This window comes from Oratosquilla oratoria, chromosome 26, assembly GCF_046742065.1.
Source record: "Oratosquilla oratoria isolate Oo_2021 chromosome 26, ASM4674206v1, whole genome shotgun sequence".
Classification (NCBI taxonomy): domain Eukaryota; kingdom Metazoa; phylum Arthropoda; class Malacostraca; order Stomatopoda; family Squillidae; genus Oratosquilla; species Oratosquilla oratoria.
Window position 1 is genome coordinate 12,353,638 of NC_134802.1, and position 20,936 is coordinate 12,374,573.

The 20,936-nt window shown below is 39.6% G+C and overlaps 1 protein-coding gene across 6 annotated transcripts in view; it reads left to right on the forward strand.

Annotated features, from left to right (window-relative positions):
* lic (dual specificity mitogen-activated protein kinase kinase lic) overlaps positions 1-20,936 on the forward strand; it is a 109,779-nt gene that overhangs the window by 536 nt on the left and 88,307 nt on the right. The gene's annotated exons all lie outside the window — the stretch shown is intronic.

The window sequence follows — 20,936 nt, forward strand, 5'->3', positions numbered from 1 at the left end:
TTGCATTTTGACCAGGATTCAGGAATATTAGGAATAAACTAAAGTATGCAATTAGGAAAATGCATTTGTTTGCTTTGCCTCAGATGGTTATGGTATGGACAAGGTCATTGAGTATCTGTTTCACAAAGAATGCTTTGCTCATTAAATATAGGGAAATTGAAACTGCATAATGATAATCACAAATATTTCTTATCAGTTCTTACCAGTGCCACCCCACCTGTCAATGAAGCAGTTAATATAGGATTTCTGGGGCAGCAAGTCTTCTTTGGCTCATTTGGTACCCCCCTAATAATAGTATTACAGTGGTTCCACATTTGGCTGAAACTGCCTCTGCTGGCAGTTTACTCCACTCTTTCTTTATGCAAAGAAATATTTCCTTGTGTCAAGTCTGGGAAAATGCTGAAAATTTTGTAGTCATGTCCTCTAGTGGGTCCAGGTTTGAATTCGAATAAGCCTTGAGACTTTCAAAACCCTTTATGTATTATCTTAAATACCCCAACAAAGTCTTTCCTTAAGGTAAATCTTTAGAAGTGCACACCTACATGATATAGCAATAGAAAATTAGATAATTTTGTAAATCATAATACATAAGCATAATATATTTGTGGTGGAAATCAAAAGTGAATGTTAAAGTATATACAGTATAAAGAAGTAGCCCTGATACTGAAAGGTATATGTATCATACATACTTTTTGGGTATCATTATCCTTCATATGTTTCATGCCTTCTTTTGTCTTAATGTACTGAAATTACTGGTACTGCTATGCGATTATTGTGATGGACATTACTCTGGTTCTGGAACCGATCTTATCAATACGAGTATAAAACAAGATACAGCTGAACATGTTTGAAATGTGAAACTTTTTTTTTCAACTTTAAATATCCTTATTTCAATAATTTATTGTTAAAGTATAGATGGGAAATAAGAAGGGGAAGGAAAAGAAGAGATAGTATTATTGTGTTAGTCTACAGTTGAAATCATAATTATCCTACTGTTTGGCAACACAGAAGTGGGAGAAACCACCAAACTGATGGAGTGATGGAAACGATGCATATGGAACGTGACAGGAATATTACAGCTCCCATGACTGTGTGTCAACAGAAGGTGTAAAATTGAGGTGTTTAATTTATTCAAGTAATACTTTGGATGTTTATTGGTCTATGTATAAATTTGAAAGCCAGTGTTGTACAAGGACGTTTTGGGGGTTTAGTGGAATGACCACGAAGATAAGACGATGAGATTTATTACATTTTATAAAACCTTTTTTTTTATATATAATCTACTTATAAGGAGTGTGCACTGCATAACTACAGACTAAACGAAGGCCTTATGAAGTGTAAATTTAACTGGAGTCGGAGTCGGTATATTTTTACCGACTTGGACTCAGACTCCAGTCACACCATAATTGCTTCCGACTCCGATTCCGACTCCTCAGCCCTGGAAAAATGCAAGGAACAGCCTAAACTATTTTACAGATATGTGAATGGTAAACTAAAAAACAAACAAGAAATAGAAAAGCTGTGCCAAGGAAGTCATAAATATACAAAAGAACAAGAAATGGCAGAAATTATGAGCAATCATTTCAAATTGGGATTCACAATTGAGAACTCGCCTAATATAGGGAAATTGAGACAGTATAATGATAATCACAAATATTTCTTATCAGTTCTTACCAGTGCCGCCCCACCTTAGCAGTGGTAGCTAAGAAGCCAAATAAGATGGTAGGCTTGATAAGAAGAACTTTTCCATCCATGGATGCAGACATATGCAAGTCGCTCTATTGTGCTTTGGTGAGACCACATTTAGAGTATGCCGTTCAGAGCTGGTCACCATACTTCAAAAAGGATATTCAAGAATTAGAAAAAGTACAAAGAAGGACCAAACTGGTACCAGAGCTAAGGGACCTGGACTGAGAAGAGAAATGTCAGATACTGGGACTAACAATGTTAGAAAAATGAAGACGTAGAGGTGATTTAATTGAAACTTATAAAAATCCTGCATGGGATGAAGAATGTGGACTATAACGTCTTCTTTGAGTATAATGAAAATAGTACCAGGTCAAACACGGTTAAGCTCAAGAAACAAGGCCACTGGAGAACTCTGGTGAGGGCTAATTCATTTAGTGTAAGAGTGGTCAATGATTGGAATGGTCTTCCGTTGGAGGTAGTTACAGACCCTACCTTAGGAGCCTTTAAGGACCAATTGGATCAGTGTTTTTATGAAGAAATTCTTCATCAAGAGGAAAGTAAGTGAATGAAAGGAGACATAGATGATAGAACTGTGGAAATAGAAATTGGAAACTATTTATTAAACCAATTGGAGTTGAGATGGGAACACTATAAGAAGTCTCTTAACCTCCCATATAATTGAAATAGGTAAGCTTAAACTGTGAGGGAAAAGAGAGACAGAACTCCCCCCCCCCCATGAAGGAAATAATTGTAACAAAGAAGGAAATCAGTGACCAAATAAAAAACCTTGATGTCAGAGAATTGCATGGTCCAGATGGAATTGCAAATTGGATACTGAAAGAATGTGTAGAGGAGTTAACAGATAAAATAGACAATATAATCAAATGCTCACTCAAAGAAGGAAAGGTACCACAAGACTGGAAAAATGCAAATATTGTACCATTATATAAAGGAAGAAACAAGGAAAATCCAATTAACTACAGACTGGTCTCCCAAACAAGCACAGTAGCAAAAATATGTGAAAAAATATCAAAAGTAGATGGGTTTGGAAGAAAAAACTGTACTGAACCGAAAAGAATTTGTATTTAGACAAGGAAGATCATGTACAACAAACCTGATCTGCTTCAATTCGTGACTAATAGATATAATACAAGAGAGGGATGGATGGGCAGATTGTGCCTATCTAGACCTACAAAAAGCATTTGATAAGGTACCACACAAGAAATTAATAAGAAAAATAGAATTGATATGTGGCATAGGAGGTAAATTATTAGAATGGATGGAGGACTTCCTGACGGAGAAAAATGAGGGTAGTAATTAGAGACAAATACTCAAGTGGGAAGAAATTATAAGTGGTGTCCCACAGGGGTCAGTGCTGGCTCCAATCATGTTTGCCATATATATATAAATGACATGGATGAAGGAGTTGAGTGTTATATGAATTTCATCGCAGATGACGCAAAAATACTAAAGAAAGTAAGAACAGAGGAGGACTGTGAATCATTACAATCAGACCTGGACAAAATCTGGAAATGGACTCAAAAGTGGGAAGTGAACTTATATATCAAGAAATGTAGTATAATGGAGTTTGGAAAAAGTAAAAACAGAATATAAAAAAATTACAGGTAATCCTCGTTTTACGCGGGTTCACATTACGCGATTTCACATTAAAGCGGTGTCCAAAACTAGGGGGTATTCCTCACATTACACAAATTCCTCAGAGTAACGCGAAATCCGGAAAGTTAAAATACGCGGGCTGCGATTTAGTTCCGTAAGGCAGCCGCTAGGTGACGCTAGCTGATTCCAGCCTCCGCATCCCTCTCGCCACCAAGCTCATTGTTTACCAACGCTTCGTTGTGTCAGCATCTCTGTGTTCATCAAATCATCAGTGTTCTTGTTTACCATGGCTCCCAAGCGCCCAGCGACATTTCCAGCCTGTGATGGTAGGCAGAAGAAAGCAAGGAAGACATTGACATTGGAGCAAAAGCTGGAAGTTCTGGACAGGTTAGATAAAGGGCAGAGAAACAATGTGATTGTGGCGGCAATGGGCCTCAGCGAGTCTACGGTGAGGACCATAAAACAAAACTCCACCAAGATTCGTGAAGCTGCCAAATCAGGAACGCCTCTACAAGCTAACAAGTCATCATATTCTCGCCCTATGGAGATGGAAAGGATGGAGAAGATGCTTGCAACTTGGATTGAGCATCAAAATAAGACTCGTGTGCCGGTTAGCTTGGCGCTGATTAAGGTGAAGGCGCTGTCTATTTATGACAGCATTGAAGGGGACAAGAAGCCTTTTTCTGCCAGCAACGGGTGGTTTAATAAATTTCAAAAAAGGCACAGTTTTCATAATTTGAAGTTGGTTGGGGAAGCTTCTTCAGCTGATGCTCGAGCTGCAGCCGAATTCCCAGAAGAGCTCAAGAAAATTATAGAAGACGGGAATTATTCATCAAAGCAAGTGTTCAACATCGACGAAACCGGCCTCTATTGGAAGAAACTACCCAACCGCACCTACATCTCCAAAGAGGAAGCTTCTGCCCCCGGATTCAAGGCATCTAAGGACCGCTTAACGCTGCTGTTGGGGGCCAATGCAGAGGGCGACTACAAACTCAAGCCAGCACTTGTGTATCACTCAGAGAATCCTCGAGCCCTCAAGGTAAGAGTTGTAAAACTAACCTTATTCCATGTTACCATTTTCTATGCAAAAGATTGTGCGAATGAATTTTTTAGACCGTATAAAATCTTACGTTTCTTTTTTTTTGGCCAGGGTTACGACAAGGCCTTTCTGCCAGTGTACTGGTACGCCAACTCGAAGGGCTGGATGACTGGGACAGTGTTTGGCGATTATTTCAAGAATAAACTGCACAGGGAGCTGGAGGTGTACTGCAACAAAGAAAACATCCCCTTCAAGATCTTGTTGATTGTGGACAACGCGCCAAGTCACCCAGCATACCTGGCCGATATCAGCAACAACATCAAGATCGTGTTTTTACCGCCAAACACGACCTCGCTCATCCAGCCTTGTGACCAAGGGATAATCTCGACATTCAAGGCGTATTATCTACGTTCAACATTGGCGAACCTTGTGAAAGTGACGGAGCAACAAAACATCTCAGTCCGTGATTATTGGCGGCAGTTCACGGTAAAAGATGCTCTAACCTTCATCAAGGATTCGTGGAGTGAAGTGCCAACATCATGCTGCAATGGAGTCTGGAAAAAATTGTGTCCTCAATTCGTCCACGACTTCAAAGGATACAGCATAGACGACAATGTAGCCAAGGCCAACGTTAAAAGTCTGCGTCTAGCACAGCAAGTTGGCTTCGAGGATTTGGAAGAGGAGGACATCGACAACTTGCTTCAGTCTCACACACAAGAGCTCTCCAATGAAGATTTGTTTGACATCGAGAAAGAGAGAGTGAAAATGATGGAGGAGAAAGAGGAAGCAGCAGCAGCAGCAGCATCACCAGGACCACAGCGAGCCCTCACAGCTGCCAACTTGTCTGAGTGTATGGACTCGTTGATGCATGCAATGAGGGTCATAGAGGAGAATGATCCTAATGTCGAGAGGAGCAGCACCATCATACGACGTGTGATGGAGAACATGGCTTGCTATAATGCTATGTTAAAAGAAAAACAACAAAAGACAAAACAACAGCCGATCACAAACTTCTTCCGACAACGCACACCAAGTCAGCTAACCAGCGAATCAGAGACAGGCACCGAATCGGAGATGGACGCTCCCGATGACCCTGCCGCCCCTGCCTCACCACAAACATCACACACACACACCGAGTCCGATATAGCGCGCAGTGACACGTCAGGGGGTGAAGCCTAGTTAGGAATCTACAATAGTACACAGCGAGCGGTGAGTGTTGTGTTGTTGTCAGTATGGAAACGTGTGAGAGCAACATCTCAGCTTGCGGGATGGTTTCCTGACCCATGATTTTTTTCATTGTCCAAGGGTAATTTTATTTTCATAAAAGTAAAATAAAAATGAATGTAGAAAAAAACTTGAAAGAAATTTATTCATCCTTGAATCGCAATAAACTGCCGCTACAACAACAACAACAGCGTGCAGATCAGCAGAGGGACGCTACTTATCAAGGCGTAAAGGCCAATTAACCCGTGATCCCATATGTGGTGGTAAATCAACAACAACAAGGCAGGTCAGAGGTTATATGCTTAGCTCGTGGCTCAGCTGCAGGAAGGATTATGGTATTGGAAACACTTGTAACAGCAAAGTAGTGAGTTTAATTCCTCACATTACGCGAAATTCACATTACGCGCTGCCTTTTGGAACGCATCTAGCGCGTAAAGTGAGGACTACCTGTATATAATTGGTGTTCAAAGAAGAAATAAAAAAGTGAACTCGGAAAGAGACCTTGGAGTAATAATCAGCAAAGACATGACACTGGATAAACATATTAACAAAATAGTCAGAGAAACCTTCAACCTATAAAGGTAAATGAAAATGGCATTTGACTATTTGGACGAAGAATGATAAAGAAATATCAGTTACATTAATAAGACCAAAACAATATGCAGCAGCACTATGGACACCCACTACTAAAAAGAATATAAGGAAATTAGAGAGCAACGACAAAGTTGACACCAGCTCTTTCCAAATTAACATACAAAGGTTATCCAAATTGGAACTACCAACACTGGAGCATAGTAGAGAAAGAGGAGATCTACTGACTATCTATAGAATCATGAAAGGAATGGAAATCCTTGATAGGAATGATTTACTAAAAAATGACAATGGAAAAACAAGAGGTCATGAAAAGAAACTCAAAAGGGATAATTGTAGAAGAGACCTGAAAAAAATAGCTTCCCACACAGACTGCTGGATATCTAAAATAACTTAGATAAAGAAACAGTGTGTGAAAACACTATTCAGGATTTTAAGAAAAAACTTGATACTGAAAGATACAAAGACGAGTCACCATGAGCATAGCTCCCTTCCCGTATAATACAACTACGTAAATACTTCAGGTCCTTGAGATGCCATCTTTGTTCTGGTAGATGCAGAGGTCAAAGAAATTAAATTATAATAAATTCGTCTATTCTAACCTAACTTAACCTGTATTAAGTAATGTGGTACCAGTAATTCCAGAGGTCATCAGGGTCGTGATGTCATCTTTGACCTACGAACCTATCAAAACAAAGATGGTGTATAAAGGAGTTGATATGACTTCATTTGTTTGTGCATAGCTTTTAGCAATGTTTTCTGTTATTAATTTTTGCCAGGAAAAACATGTAGTACATTGATGTATTATAATTTACAATATTAATATTTAATTTTCTAATGCTATATTGCAAAGTGAGTGTGCACTTTTAAAAAAAAAAATACCCTCCTCAGTCATCTAACTTCCAATGTAGCAAAACTGGTCCTGTTCAGTCTCTCACTGTATGGCATATTTAATAGGCCCCCAGTCATTTTCATCATTCTCCTCTGGACCCTCTCCAAGTTGTCTTCATTGCATTGATTGTATGGTCTACAAGCTTGTACACAGTATTCCAAATGTGGCCACACCAGCAATTTGTCTTGTGTTATCATGTTCTTCTTGCCACAATCAACAAATGTTCTTCTGATGCTAACAATAACTTGGTTAGCCTTCTTGACTTCATTGGCGATGTGGATACTTGGAGATAGAGATTCATGAACTGTTATGCCCAGGTCTTTTTCCAGAGACGAATTTTTACACCCATGTCTTTTTCCCTATCTACATTTAGAATTGGTTCTACACTTAGTTCATATGTATGGTCTGCATTGTTATGTCCAATGTGTAGGCATTTACATTTTTTGACAATGAATAACGTACACCTGTCCGATGACCACTTTTGAAGCCTTTAACCTCTTCAATATGAATCAGAATCTTTGCAGGCAGCATCAGCTGCTTGATGTATGATGATTTGTTGATACACCACAATACTCTCATTATATAATATAAAGTTACAGCTGTATCACTCATTCTCTTTCACTCAAAATATTAATAACCATAGAATATGATCAAGCCAGTTCACAGAATATGGGGGTTACTTGGCTACAGTTACAAAATAAATATAATCAAGCCACCAATGCTAACATCCACATATACCCTTTCACACCGGTATTATTTTACTTGTGCACACCTATGCAATAAATAACAACAAACCTTGCTACAAGCAAATCTACTAACGAATGAAGCCACTAGAATACAGTCCTGACGCAATGTCAGTCAATTAGACGATGGCTTTCACATTGTGGACCGGGTGTTCTCCAACTCCAGGTGATGTTAATAAGTGCTGTTACAAAGACAATAGGGCTTCCTTGGACTTTGAGAGAACACAGGGTTCTGCCATAATCTGTTAATTGCCCAAGGTATAATCAGGCCATCAGCAACCGTGACGATGATGACCCAGATGATCTTTAGAATTTGAGGTACTGAATTACTAAATATAGATTAGATTAGAATAGGTAAATTTTTCAGTCTTTCATTTCTTTGACCTCGGCATCTATCAAAACAAACATGGCATATCATTCAACTTATGGAACTTCGTTAATAAATTGGTTTTAGCAACTTTTTTGTTAATTGATTTCCACCAAGAAAATTGCATGTTACAGTCACCGCAAAAAAAATCTATACATTTTTTCCGCAAAAAAATCTATACAAGGGATTTTATGAATATATTTCACTTGATTTCCCACCATAATAAAAAGTGGGCGGAGTTACTGATGACGTGGGTGTGTAGAGCGCGCCTTTTTATACTGTTCGCCAACACATCAAGCTTCAGTGCGCTGCCAGCGCTAGATGAGAGAGGAGTCTATGAATGCTGGTCTTTAGTGCCCTTTTCACTTTTTCACTGACTTTGGTGCCCTCTAACTCTCCTTCTGGTGATCAAAATGGGTTGTTCCAAGCTTTCAATGCAAGAAAAGGCCCGCGCCCTAGCTCTGTTAGAGCAGGGAATGTCTGTGATACGTGTTGCTGCAGACCTGCAGGTGACAAGAATGGTCATTTACAGCCTGAAGAAAGCAGCCGCCACACACCCTCCTGGTACGGTACCACCAAGAAAGCCAGGCTCTGGAGCCCCAAAGAAGACATCTACTCGCACTGACAAGATCCTAAAACGAGAAATGATGTCAGATCCATGTATAACAGCTGTTAGTCTGAGGCAAAAACATCCTGCTCTCCTTAAAAACGTTGCTGTAAGAACGATCCAACATCGGCTGCAGAAGGACCTCAAAATGCCAGCTTGACGTGCCGCCAAGAAGCCCCTGCTCACAGAGGCCATGAAGAAGAAATGGATTGATTTCTGTAAGAAATACAAGGACTGGACATCAGAGCAGTGGCAGAAGGTGATGTTCAGTGATGAAAGTACCTTCAGGCTGATCAGGGGCAGCTCCAAGATCGTTCATTGCCCCAGTGATGTGTCCAGATTCGACCCGCGGTACACAGTTACAACAGTGAAACACCCAGACAGTGTGATGGTGTGGGGTGCCTTTAGTGGTAACAAGGGCAGGGGTGGACTATATTTCCTCCCCAAGAATGTGACCATGAAAGGGAGCAATTATATCAATGTTTTGAGGGATCACATGCTCGAATTTTGGGACATCCATGAGTGTGATCATTTCATGCATGACGGTGCCCCTGCCCATAGGTCTAAGGAAGTGATAAAGTTCCTTAATGACAACAATATCAGTGTTATGGAGTGGCCAGGCAATTCCCCAGACTTGAACCCAATAGAAAATGCCTGGAATCTGATGAAAAACGAACTGGAGAAATCGCAACCCACCAGTATTCCAGACCTGAAGGAGGTGCTGAAGAAGATCTGGGTCACTATGGACAGCGCCTACTTCACCAAACTCGCCTCTTCAATGCCCAGAAGGATCCAGATGGTACTCAAGAACAAGGGGAACATGACAAAATACTAAATGTAACTCTTAAGTGGAAATAAAGCATATGTTAGTTGTACTTTTGAGATTTATTGTCCAAAAGTCCTTAGTGTATAGATTTTTTTTGCGGCGACTGTACATTGATGTATTATAATTTACAAAATTAATAATTAATTTTCTATTGCTATATCATGTAGGTGTGCACTTCTAAAAATTTACCTTCGCACCTCATGATGTCTATGTAGGCAATATCGTATGGAAGTGGCTAATCACCTTAAGGATATCTGCCCAGTTTATAGAGGTCAGAAAATAAAAGTCATGAAAACAAATATGAAAACTTACTGAAAAATATTTTCAAGTATTGGCAACAATGCCCTGAAGTTTTAAACTGATATAACCATTTTCACTATGAATAATTATCATTTCAATATATCACATGTTGGCAACCCTGGCATCAGAACACATGACTACATATATCTAACTTGTTAATGTTTTGGCTATAGGTCTGCTCTACTTTTAACATTGTAGGGAATAATTTTCAGCCCAAAATTTGCATAGCAAAACTGCTATACAAAATAATTTTTGCATAGCAATTGGATAAATTTATATAGTAATTTTTTCATGCAATCACAGTGCAAATTTACAACACACAATGACAACATAAATCTATAAGGTAGGAGTGACTGTACCCACAATTAGTCAAGTGGATATAGCCACTTGCTTCTATCTTGGTAGGGCTGCACATATAGTTTCCAAGGTATGCTGAAGAAACTCTTGACAGCACATTGTGTATTAAAGTTATGGCAGGTCCCTCATTGTTGATCCTCATGAGGTGATCTAGAGTGTGAGCACTCAATCTAATTTCCAGTGCGTCTTAATTCAGCACATTGTACTGAATCCTGAATAACTTTTTAGAAGTGCATACCTATTTGATATAGCAGTAGAAAATTAAATGTAAATTTTGTAGATTATACCAGTAGAAAGCTAAATATAAATTTTGTAGATTATACCAGTAGAAAGCTAAATATAAATTTTGTAGGTTATAGTACTATACATTATAGTAGAATAAATTTTTCTGGGCATTACATAGTAATATATTTTTCTTGGCAGAAATCAGTAAAAGAAAAAGTTGCTAAAAACGATACGCTAACAAACAGAGCAGTAGTGGCTGTTTGAGACACCATCTTTGTTTTGATAGATGAGGAGGTCAAAGAAATTAAAGTATGATAAATTCATCAATTCTAACCTAACCTAACATCCATTTACTAATGCAGTAAAATTCTAGAGGGAGGTTATCAGGGTTGTTGTCTTCGACCTCTGAATCTATCAAAAAAATGATGCTATCTCAATGAGTCGGTGCAATTCCATTCATTTGTGTATTGCACATACAGGCATGATATTCTTCTGATTTAAATCAGAATTCCAATTTTTTTTCTTTTCCTGACAATAATCGCGATCCTGTTAAAAAAAAATTGTGGTCGACTAATTTTTTGTTGATGTGAAGTTTTGGGCAATTTGTATGTCAGCTGTACTTGTGTGTATGCGGTTTATTTTGTGCTGGTCCACAAGTGATTAATTTTGTGTAGCATTGTGTGGTGTGGTGTGCACGTGTATGTATAGCAAGGTGATGACTGGGGTAGATTTTATTTTGGCCGAATTATATCGATAGCAGCATCAACAGAACAGCTTTCCTGTGTTTGTTTACTAGTGATTCAGCCCAGGGACTCAGCCCGCAGCCCCCTGAACCCCCCTGAACCCCCCAGCCAATATAGATTGATTGATTTTTTTTTTTTAAATTTACAAGATTATTATTTAATTTTCTAATGCTACATTGGATAGGTGTGTATGTCTAAAAAAAGACCACACTCCACCTTGGCCTTTCTGATAGGAAAGGTGAGTAAAACCCTGATAAATAGACCAAGGTTGGGGTACTTGCTTGTTGAAACCTTGATGAATGCTGTCCAAATGTCAGAGCTTTGCAAGTCCATCAGAACTGAATTCCAGTATGATTTGAAGGAGCATTTAATCTGGAAGGACTGGCTGGACCCTTGAAATGCTCAAACACTGTGCTAAGCTCCTTGTGACCAAACTTGTCAAGTGAAGGTTTGTACCTAGGCCAGGTATTAGTGTCCAATACATTAAATGCTTGAAAAGGCTGTGAATTGAAGTCTGAGAATCTCACATCAACACACTCTGATCCTCTTCACATATGTCTTTCTAGAGTTGTGAAAAGCAGTTAAAACATCACTCTTTGCATTGGTCAGCTTGACATTTGTGTATTCTACTTCAGACTTTCCATCTTCAAAGGCGATGTCACAGAGGAACTTTGACAGTTCTGAGACATCCCGTGTCCTCATGCTCTGATTCAAGGTTTTCTATGGAAGCATGGAATGACTCAAGATAGCCATGGCAAACATAAGATCCACTGACTCTCCTTGAAAATTGCAGGAAATGCTGTCAATGGCTGCAACAGAACATAAAATAGCAACATGTGCAACACAAACTTGAAACTATTTAAGACCTTCAGGTACCCATGAAATCTAGCACCATCTGCTGCTGATGATTCACTTGCCATAGATTTAAGATGGGCAACAATGACTGGATATGTGCTGAGAAGGGAGTCAAGTGCCCTGGATTTATGCTATAGCCATCTTGTCCCATGAGCCCTCACTAGCTTAGTGACAACTTCCTCCATGACTTCTCCCAAAGTCCTCAACTCTCACAGGCATTTTGGGGTTTTCTCATACACATAATACAAGGACAGAAGCATATCATTTATCACATCTATGTATATGATCTCAAAGGCAATTGCCAGTTCTAGTTCATGGTTGAGACAGTGGATCCCAGTTGACCAGGGCATTTCATCATTCCATAGAAGAGCAACCAAACCTTTCTTTGCTCTGTGACTCGTGTTCATTGCAGCCCCACTTTCCCTTCAGTGACATATCTACATCAGTGAATACTTCCTCCAGCCCATCTTTTAAGCCTTGTGCTGTAGTATGCTTAACATTGGAAAGGCATAAAAGTTTGTGTGGACCTCATCAGTTTTATCATTCACAAAATGAACATAGACAAGTTCTTTCTGACTGGCATCATTAGAACTATTAACAATGATGGGAAAATACTTGTGTTTCTTCAAAGCAGTGAGCACTTCACTCTTCATTGTATCATCAGTGACACCAATAAACTCACTGCACTCAGCTTTATGCATATATGTGTTGCCTAATAGAACTCCATGTTTCTTGAACTTGATAAAAACAGGATACAAAGGATTACAAAGTCGGAGCATGCCGACAGGAGACCTTTTGGTCCATATCTAGGTCGGATGCAAAAAAAAAAAAATCATAATGTCTAGTGTTATAAGAAGTGTTCTGTGTGGGGGCTTATCTGAATTGATGCCATCAAAAACTTTGTGTTAGGTTTTCAGAAGTGTGTGGAGTGTAGTGATCTAAAACCTTGTGAATCAGCAAGGGGGTTATGTTGTGTGATGAGTTGTAGTATGAGGCATTCTATGACTTTGGAGGAGGTGCAGAGAAGTGTGATGGGCAGTGATGCTGGAACTGTTGGATCTTTGTTGGGTTTGGGGATGGTGATGATTTTCCCATGCTTCTAGATGTTGGGTATAGTATTGTGTGAATAGCTGTAGTTTGCAATGTTGGTGAGTGCATGTGCGCCATGTGATCCAATGTGATTTAGGTGGACATTACTTATATTGTCTGGTCCAGGTGAATGGATCCTTGAGGTTATGGATCTTACGTTTCATCTGCTCTGGCTGTTTATGAAGGGTGTATATTTTGGGTCTGTGGTGAAGTCTTTTGTTGAATGATACAGTTGTCAGGATGAGGGTTAATTAGCTACAGCTAATTAAATTTACGAGTGGAGGTGTTAGTTCATACAGTAGCCACAAGGTGGCTATGGCTCACATAACTTCAATTTTTCTTCAATAACAAAACCAAAACAGGTCTGGCCACTCTTGAGTGTGTTTCTCATTGACAAGATGAGGCAATATATCAATATCCTGGTAAAACTGGATAGTCTATACTCATCTATTATCAAAATTGACAATAATTCCTCCAACTCTAATGTACTTGTTAGTTTTAATCTCTGCCACCAGGGTCTCAGTTTTTCTTAGCTGGCCCAGTCAGAGAAATCAAAGAAATAAGGAAATATCACTAGTTTAATTAAGAATTAAATTAGTCAAAATTAGGAAATTAAAACTTGACATTTTTATTTAGACTATACTGTGCTATCTGTATCATTTATGTCTAGGATCATATTATGTGTATATATATATATATATATATATATATATATATATATATATATATATATATAAATTTTAATCATTTACATGTATACATACATATACGAAAGGCTTTTTCCACCATTCAATGGATGTAGAAAAAAAAAAAAAAAAAAAAAAAATCCACTCCCACCCATTCCAACCCCACATACTCCACTCCCATTCACCCCCCTCCCTCCCTCTTATCTTGGCTCCTCCTGGATGACAGGTCATCTCTGCATCTTGCCCACTGCCCTGATAATTCCTTAAAAATATATTGAAATTATAATTTCTGGATGAATGGTACAGGTATTCTTTCAACTGTTCATTCAAATAATTACACACATTAACCTAGCAAATATATATCTACTTTTGTAAGTCATTTAAAGTAAATACAATGTACACACACACATACCAAGGCTTTTTCCCCCTTACAAGGGAGGTAGCCAAAAAAGGAAAAGGCATAAAATTATTTCCACCCATTCCATCCCTGAATACACTCCACACCCCTCCACCCTCCCTCTTATCTTAGCACCTCCTGGATGACGGGTCATCCCTGCACCTTGTCCATTGCCCTTGGTCAGAAGCAGTGTCGCAAGACATAGCACATCCACAGCAAGGCCGCTTCATTAAATCGGCGACCCCCCCTCTCTGTCCCCCCATTGCATAAAAGGAGAAGACGGGGAGAAATCCCTTTGGGCTGCGTCAAATTCTGCTCACACAAACTACCTCACCCCCCCATTCCACCTCATGCAATCACAACATCATCCATATACAACCATTCTCCATTCACCCCTGTCTTCTGTCCTCTCCCATCCTTCCTCTACAGACATTCCCCTCTTCCCCAAAGCCCCCTTCACCCCATCCATCCACCTCATCCTAGGACGTCCCCTCATGTTCACTCCCTCCACATCTGCCTTCCATACCTCTTTTTACTAGTCTTTCTTCACTCACTCATTTCTTGTGCGGAATGTGTAGGCTATGTTTCTCGTGTGACTGATAAGGTTAAATCCAGTTCTTAAAATAAGTATAGTTGGCACTATGGAGAAAGAAAAAGACAACAAAATATTGAATGAACGAACGAAGAGAGGCCTGGATATAAGGTTGAGTCACTGAGATGAGTAATTCCCAAGAGGACATGCTTAATTGACACACCAAGAATATATCAAAGGTGGGAGAACAACAGGTTTTCAGGTTTTCAAATAAATCCAAGAGAAATAGGTAGAGGCTTAGATATAGATAGAGAAGTTAGATATAGCAATGCATTAAGAAATCGTGAAGTAAACAAATTATTGGAAGATTTAAAATTTGGACTACTGAGCTGTACTTAGGGAATTGATTACTTTGCCTAAGAGTAACGAGCAAACAATTAGAGAATTGAGTGACCTTAAAAGTGAAATTAATATGCTCAAATGAGAAGATGAAAGAATGAAAAATGAGTATAAGAATAAAAATGAAGAACTGAAAAAGGTCAAAGAGTAATTACAGGTAGTGACTGGAAAGGTGGAAGAGTCAAGGAAACAGTCCTCCTTGAAATAAAAGATCAGTGGAAACAAGAACAGGAAAATAAAAAAATATCCTTTAGAGAAATAGTACAAAAGTAGATGGAGGAAAATACAAAAGAAACAGTCATGAAAGTAATCAAAGAAAAGAAAAATTGTGTGAGAGATACAGTTGACAAAGGTAAATGCATTGTGGTCCATATATCTAAGAAAAACATGTGTATAAATACCAGAGAGAAAAGGAGGAAAAGGAAATAGCTAAGGAAATTCTGATGGAAATTCAGGACAAAGGGCAAAATTTTGACAAATTGACGGGATTCACAGGATAGGCTAATACTCAAAAGAAAAACGGCATTGACCCCTGAAAATAAAACTAAGAACTCAAATGATAGCTGAAGAGATACTATCAAAAGCTGTTAAATAAGCAAACAGCAAGAAATTCAGGCATATATGGATAAAAAAGGAAATGAGTGATGAGGAAAAAGAGAAAGACAAGGCTCTCAGAATTGAAGCCAATGATAGAAATGAGAAAAGAATGAAGATGCAAAAAAATGAGTTTTATTGGAGAGTACTGGACTTGAGACTGAAAAAAAATGGTACATCAGAAAAAGGGAAAGTTAAAAAAGAGAAGAAAATATGAAACTATAAGTGGATATACCAGTCTGGGGTATTGGCTGCTTGTTATTGTGGCAAAGTAGCATGCAGTTGTTACTTTAGGGTCTATATGGGGCGCCCCTACGGACCAGAGCCACACATCATTTTGTCTATGATAGAGGAAAACTCTTCATAGAGAAATTATGACACTTTTATACTACAACTGTCCCTCCGTTATGCTGTCCCCCAACCCCTTGCTGCTGTCCTGTACCATTTCTCTGAGTATTCATTTTCTGCTGTGGGGGAATTCCCTATGGTGGGGGAAAAGAATACTGCCACCAAGTATTTCCACTTGGATTGTAAGAGGTGAGAAGAAAGGGACGGGGATTGGGACTAAGCATCCTTCTCCTTGTAGCCCCACAGGGGACATTCCTAAACGAAAAAGTAGAGGCATAAGAGGGTCTGGGAGTTTTCCGACCAGCACCCTAAGGTTTGGGTCTTTTAATGCGCGTGGATGTAGTACAGATGAGAGTAAAAGGGAAGATGTAGGTAGTATGTTTGTGAGAAGAAAGATGGATGTGTTGGCTTTGAGTGAAACCAAGTTGAAAGGGAAAGGTGAGTGTAAGTTTGGGAGTGTAAGTGGGAGGTTATCAGGAGTGAAGAGAGGGCGAGGGAGGGAAGGGGTGGCTATTCTAGTAAGTGAAGAGATAGGTAAATGTGTAGTGGAGTGGAAGGAGGTTTCCTCAAGGATAATGTGGATGAAAGTGAAACTGGGAAAGGAGATATGGGTCTTTGTAAGTGCATATGGGTCTGGCAGTGAGAAGAGTATAGAAGAAAGGGAAGCCTTTTGGATAGGTTTAAATGAGTGCATAGAGGATTTGGGGAGAAATATCAATGTAATAGTACTGGGAGACCTTAATGCTAGGGTAGGAAATGGTCCAATTGATGAAGTGGTTGGGAAATGTGGAGTTCCAGGAAAGAATCGTAGTAGAGAGTTGATGGTGGAAATGTGTCTAGAAAGAGAGTTGATGATAGCAAATACAGTGTTTCGGAAGAAAGTCAAGCATAAATACACATGGGAGAGGGTGGTGGATGGAAAGGTGGTAGATAGAGCGTTGATGGATTATGTAGTGGTAAATAGGACTATGATAGGAAGAGTTAAGGATGTACATGTGCTAAGGGGAGAGGGTGGGGGAATATCAGATAATTTTTTGGTGGAAGGTAAGTTGAGAGTGGAGGATAGATGGAGAAAGAGGAAAGGGACAAAAGGTAGGGAGGTGCTTAGAGTGAGCTCTTTAAATGAAAAGGAAAAGGAGAAGGAGTACAAGAGGGAGCTGAAGGAGGAGTGAAGGATAGAGTAGAGCTAGGTGTGGAGGAGGAATGGGGATGGTTCAAGGAGGGAGTCACAAAGTGTGCAAGGATAGTGTGTGGAACAAGAAGGACAGGAGGAAATAGAAGGAAGGGTAGTGAATGGCTGGATGAGGAAACAAAGAAGGTTGTAGAATAGAAGAGGCAAGCTTTCACAGATTGGTTACAAAATAGGACGAGGGAGTCACATGAGAGGTACAAAGAAAAGAAAAGAGAAGTAAAGCAAAAGGTAAAGGAGGCAAAGAGGAGAGCAGATGTGAAGTGGGGTAAGAGTATGACAGAAAATTTTGAAAGTAATAAAAAGATGTTTTGGAAAGAAATTAAGAGAGGAAGAGGAGGCAAATCAAGTAGAGAAGAAAAGGTAAAAGGTGCAGATGGAGAGATGATAATGGAAGAGAAGGCAGTAAGAGGAAGGTGGGCAGAATATTTTAGGGAGTTGCTAAATGTGAAGGAGGATAGGGAGGGAAAGATAGCTGCAGTGGGAAATGCTAAGAAAATGAGAGTAATGAGTGAGGAAAATGGAGGAGAAATAAGGAAGGATGAAGTGAAGGCAGTTGTTAAGATGATGAAAGCAGGTAAGGCACCTGGTCTGGATGGGTGCCATGCAGAATGTCTAAAAAAAGGAGGTACAGTGATGGTGGACTGGCTGGTGAGTTTATTTAATGTTTGCTGGAGAGAGGGTAGAGTGCCGGAGGACTGGAGGAATGCCTGTATAGTTCCACTTTACAAGGGAAAAGGGGACAAGTGTGAATGTAGTAGTTTCAGAGGGATTAGCTTGTTAAGTGTAGTTGGGAAGGCTTATGGGAGGATCTTGATTGAGAGGATTAGGAGAGGAACAGAGGGAGTAATTGGTGAGGAACAGTGTGGATTTAGATCGGGTAGAGGTTGTGTAGATCAGATTTTTGTGGTAAGACAGATATGTGAGAAAGCTATAGGAAAGGGGAAGGATGTTTTTTGGGCCTTTATGGACCTGGAAAAGGCTTACAACAGGGTAGACAGAAAGGCACTGTGGGAGGTTTTGCGGATATACAGGATAGGAGGAAAGCTTCTAGGAGCTGTCAAGAGTTTTTATGAGAGTAGTAGAGCTTGTGTCAGGATTGGAAATGGAGAGAGTGAGTTGTTCGAGGTAAAGGTGGGACTTCATCAAGGATGCGTTATGTCGCCCTGGCTGTTCAACTTATACATGGATGGGGTAGTGCGAGAGGTAAATGCAAGGGTAGTGGGTCAGGGATTGGAGATGGTTAAAGAAAATGGAGAAAAGTGGGATGTGAGCCAGCTGTTGTTTGCTGATGACACTGCGCTTGTGGCAGGATCGGAGGAGGGACTGAGGAAGTTGGTGACAGAGTTTGGGAGAGTATGTGATAGAAGAAAGCTAAAGATAAATGTGGGTAAAAGTAAGGTGATGAGATGTACAAGGGGTGAAAGTGGCAGTAGACTGGAAGTGAGCATTAAGGGAGAGCGACTGGAGGAAGTGGATAGTTTTAGATACTTGGGTGCAAATGTGGCAGGAAAAGGTGGAGTGAAGGTGGAGGTAGAATGTAGATTGAGAGAAGCGAGTAAATGCCTTGGTGGATTGAAGAGTGTAATGAGGAATAGACATTTGGGAATAGATGCTAAGAGGAGACTGTATGAAGGAGTGATTGTGCCAACAGCACTGTATGGGGCAGAAACATGGAACATAAGAGAAGAAGAGAGGAGTTTGAATGTGTTTGAGATGAGGTGTCTGAGAAGTATGATGGGGGTTACTAGGCTAGATAGAGTGAGAAATGAGGAGGTGAGGAGAAGAATGGGGGTGAAAAGGGAGTTGGGAGATAGGGTTGATGAAAGAGTATTAGGATGGTTTGGACACATGGAAAGAATGAGTGAAGAAAGACTAGTAAAAGAGGTATGGAAGGCAGATGTGGAGGGAGTGAACATGAGGGGACGTCCTAGGATGAGGTGGATGGATGTGGTGAAGGGGGCTTTGGGGAAGAGGGGAATGTCTGTTGAGGAAGGACGGGAGAGGACAGAAGACAGGGGTGAATGGAGAATGATTGTATATGGATGATGTGATGCATGAGGTGGAATGGGCGGGCAGATGGGGTGTGAGGGAGTATGAGAAATAGATAGATGCAGACCGAAGGGATTTCTCCCTGTCTTCTCCTTTTATGCATGGGGGGACGGAGAGGGGGGGTCGCCGATTTAATGAAGCGGCCTTGCTGTGGATGTGCTGTGTCTTGGGACACTGCTTCTGACCCAGGGCAGTGGACAAGGTGCAGGGATGACACGTCATTCAGGAGGTGCTAAGATAAGAGGGAGGGTGGAGGGATGTGGAGTGTATTCAGGGATGGAATGGGTGGGAATGATTTTATGCCGTTTCCTTTTTTGGCTACCCCCCTTGTAAGGGGGAAAAAGCCTTGGTATATGTATATATGTATGTAAAAGTGGCATATACAAATATCAACAGTATGATCTCTGTAATTAATGAACTAAAGAACTACCTGGAAATAGAAAAACCTGACATTATGGGAATTGTGGAGACAAAACTGAAAGGTCCTCTATCAACAAGTATAGTGGGACAAGGTCTTTACAACCACTGGGCCAAAAATAGAACAAATAGGGAGGAGGAGTCATGATATTGACCAAAAAGGGTTTAAATGTGACAAAGATAAATGAAGGCAAATATAATGTGGAATCAATTGTGATTAAAATTGTAGATAAAAATATGTACCACCAAAAACACAGGCTTGGTCTGATAGTGATCATTATAAATTACTGGAAGACACAATGAATGTGCTAAATGAGTTACTGAAAGAGGGTGGTAACATAGTAAATATGGGTGACTTTAATGCAAAGGATATCATCTGGGAAGAAATGATAGTAAAAGGGGGAGAACTTTGGAGCAACATTCTGCTGGATATGACCATCGAATATACCCTAACACAATGGGTTAAGGAAAATGCTAGATATAGAAACAGTGAGGAACTGTCAAAACTAGACTTAATATTAACTTCTGAACCGGATGTTGTGAACAAAATGGAGTATAAAACAATTGGAAAGAGTGACCATATACTAATAGAGTTTGAATTTAAAGAACAAAACAATGTAAGAAGGAATGTGAAACATAGAGAAGGAAGATTAATGTACAACAAAATGGATTTTGTAAAACTAAGAATTTTTTTCCAAAACACAAACTGGGGTAAATTCTCCAAAGAGGAAACAAAGATGGAAAACAAATGGAAAATATTCAAAGAAAAGTACAAGGAAGAAATTGATAAATACGTACCAAAGAAGAAGCAAAAAGAGATTTATACAAAGTGTTGGTATAACAGAAGGTGCAGTGAGGTTAAAGACAGAAGAGACAAAGCCTGGAAAAGAGACAAAAAACATCCAAATGGTAGACATATATAAAACCTAGGAATGAATATGTGAATATACGCAGGAAAGAAAAAAGAAACTATTAAAAAGATATTGACAAATGTAAGGATCAACCTAAACTCTTTTACAGATATGTAAGTGATAAATTAAAAGACAAACACGAAATTGTAAAACTGCATGGAGATCAAGAATATATAGGTGACACAGAAATGGCTGAAGTTATGATCAGACATTTCAGGACTATGTTTACAATTGAAAGCTCTACTAC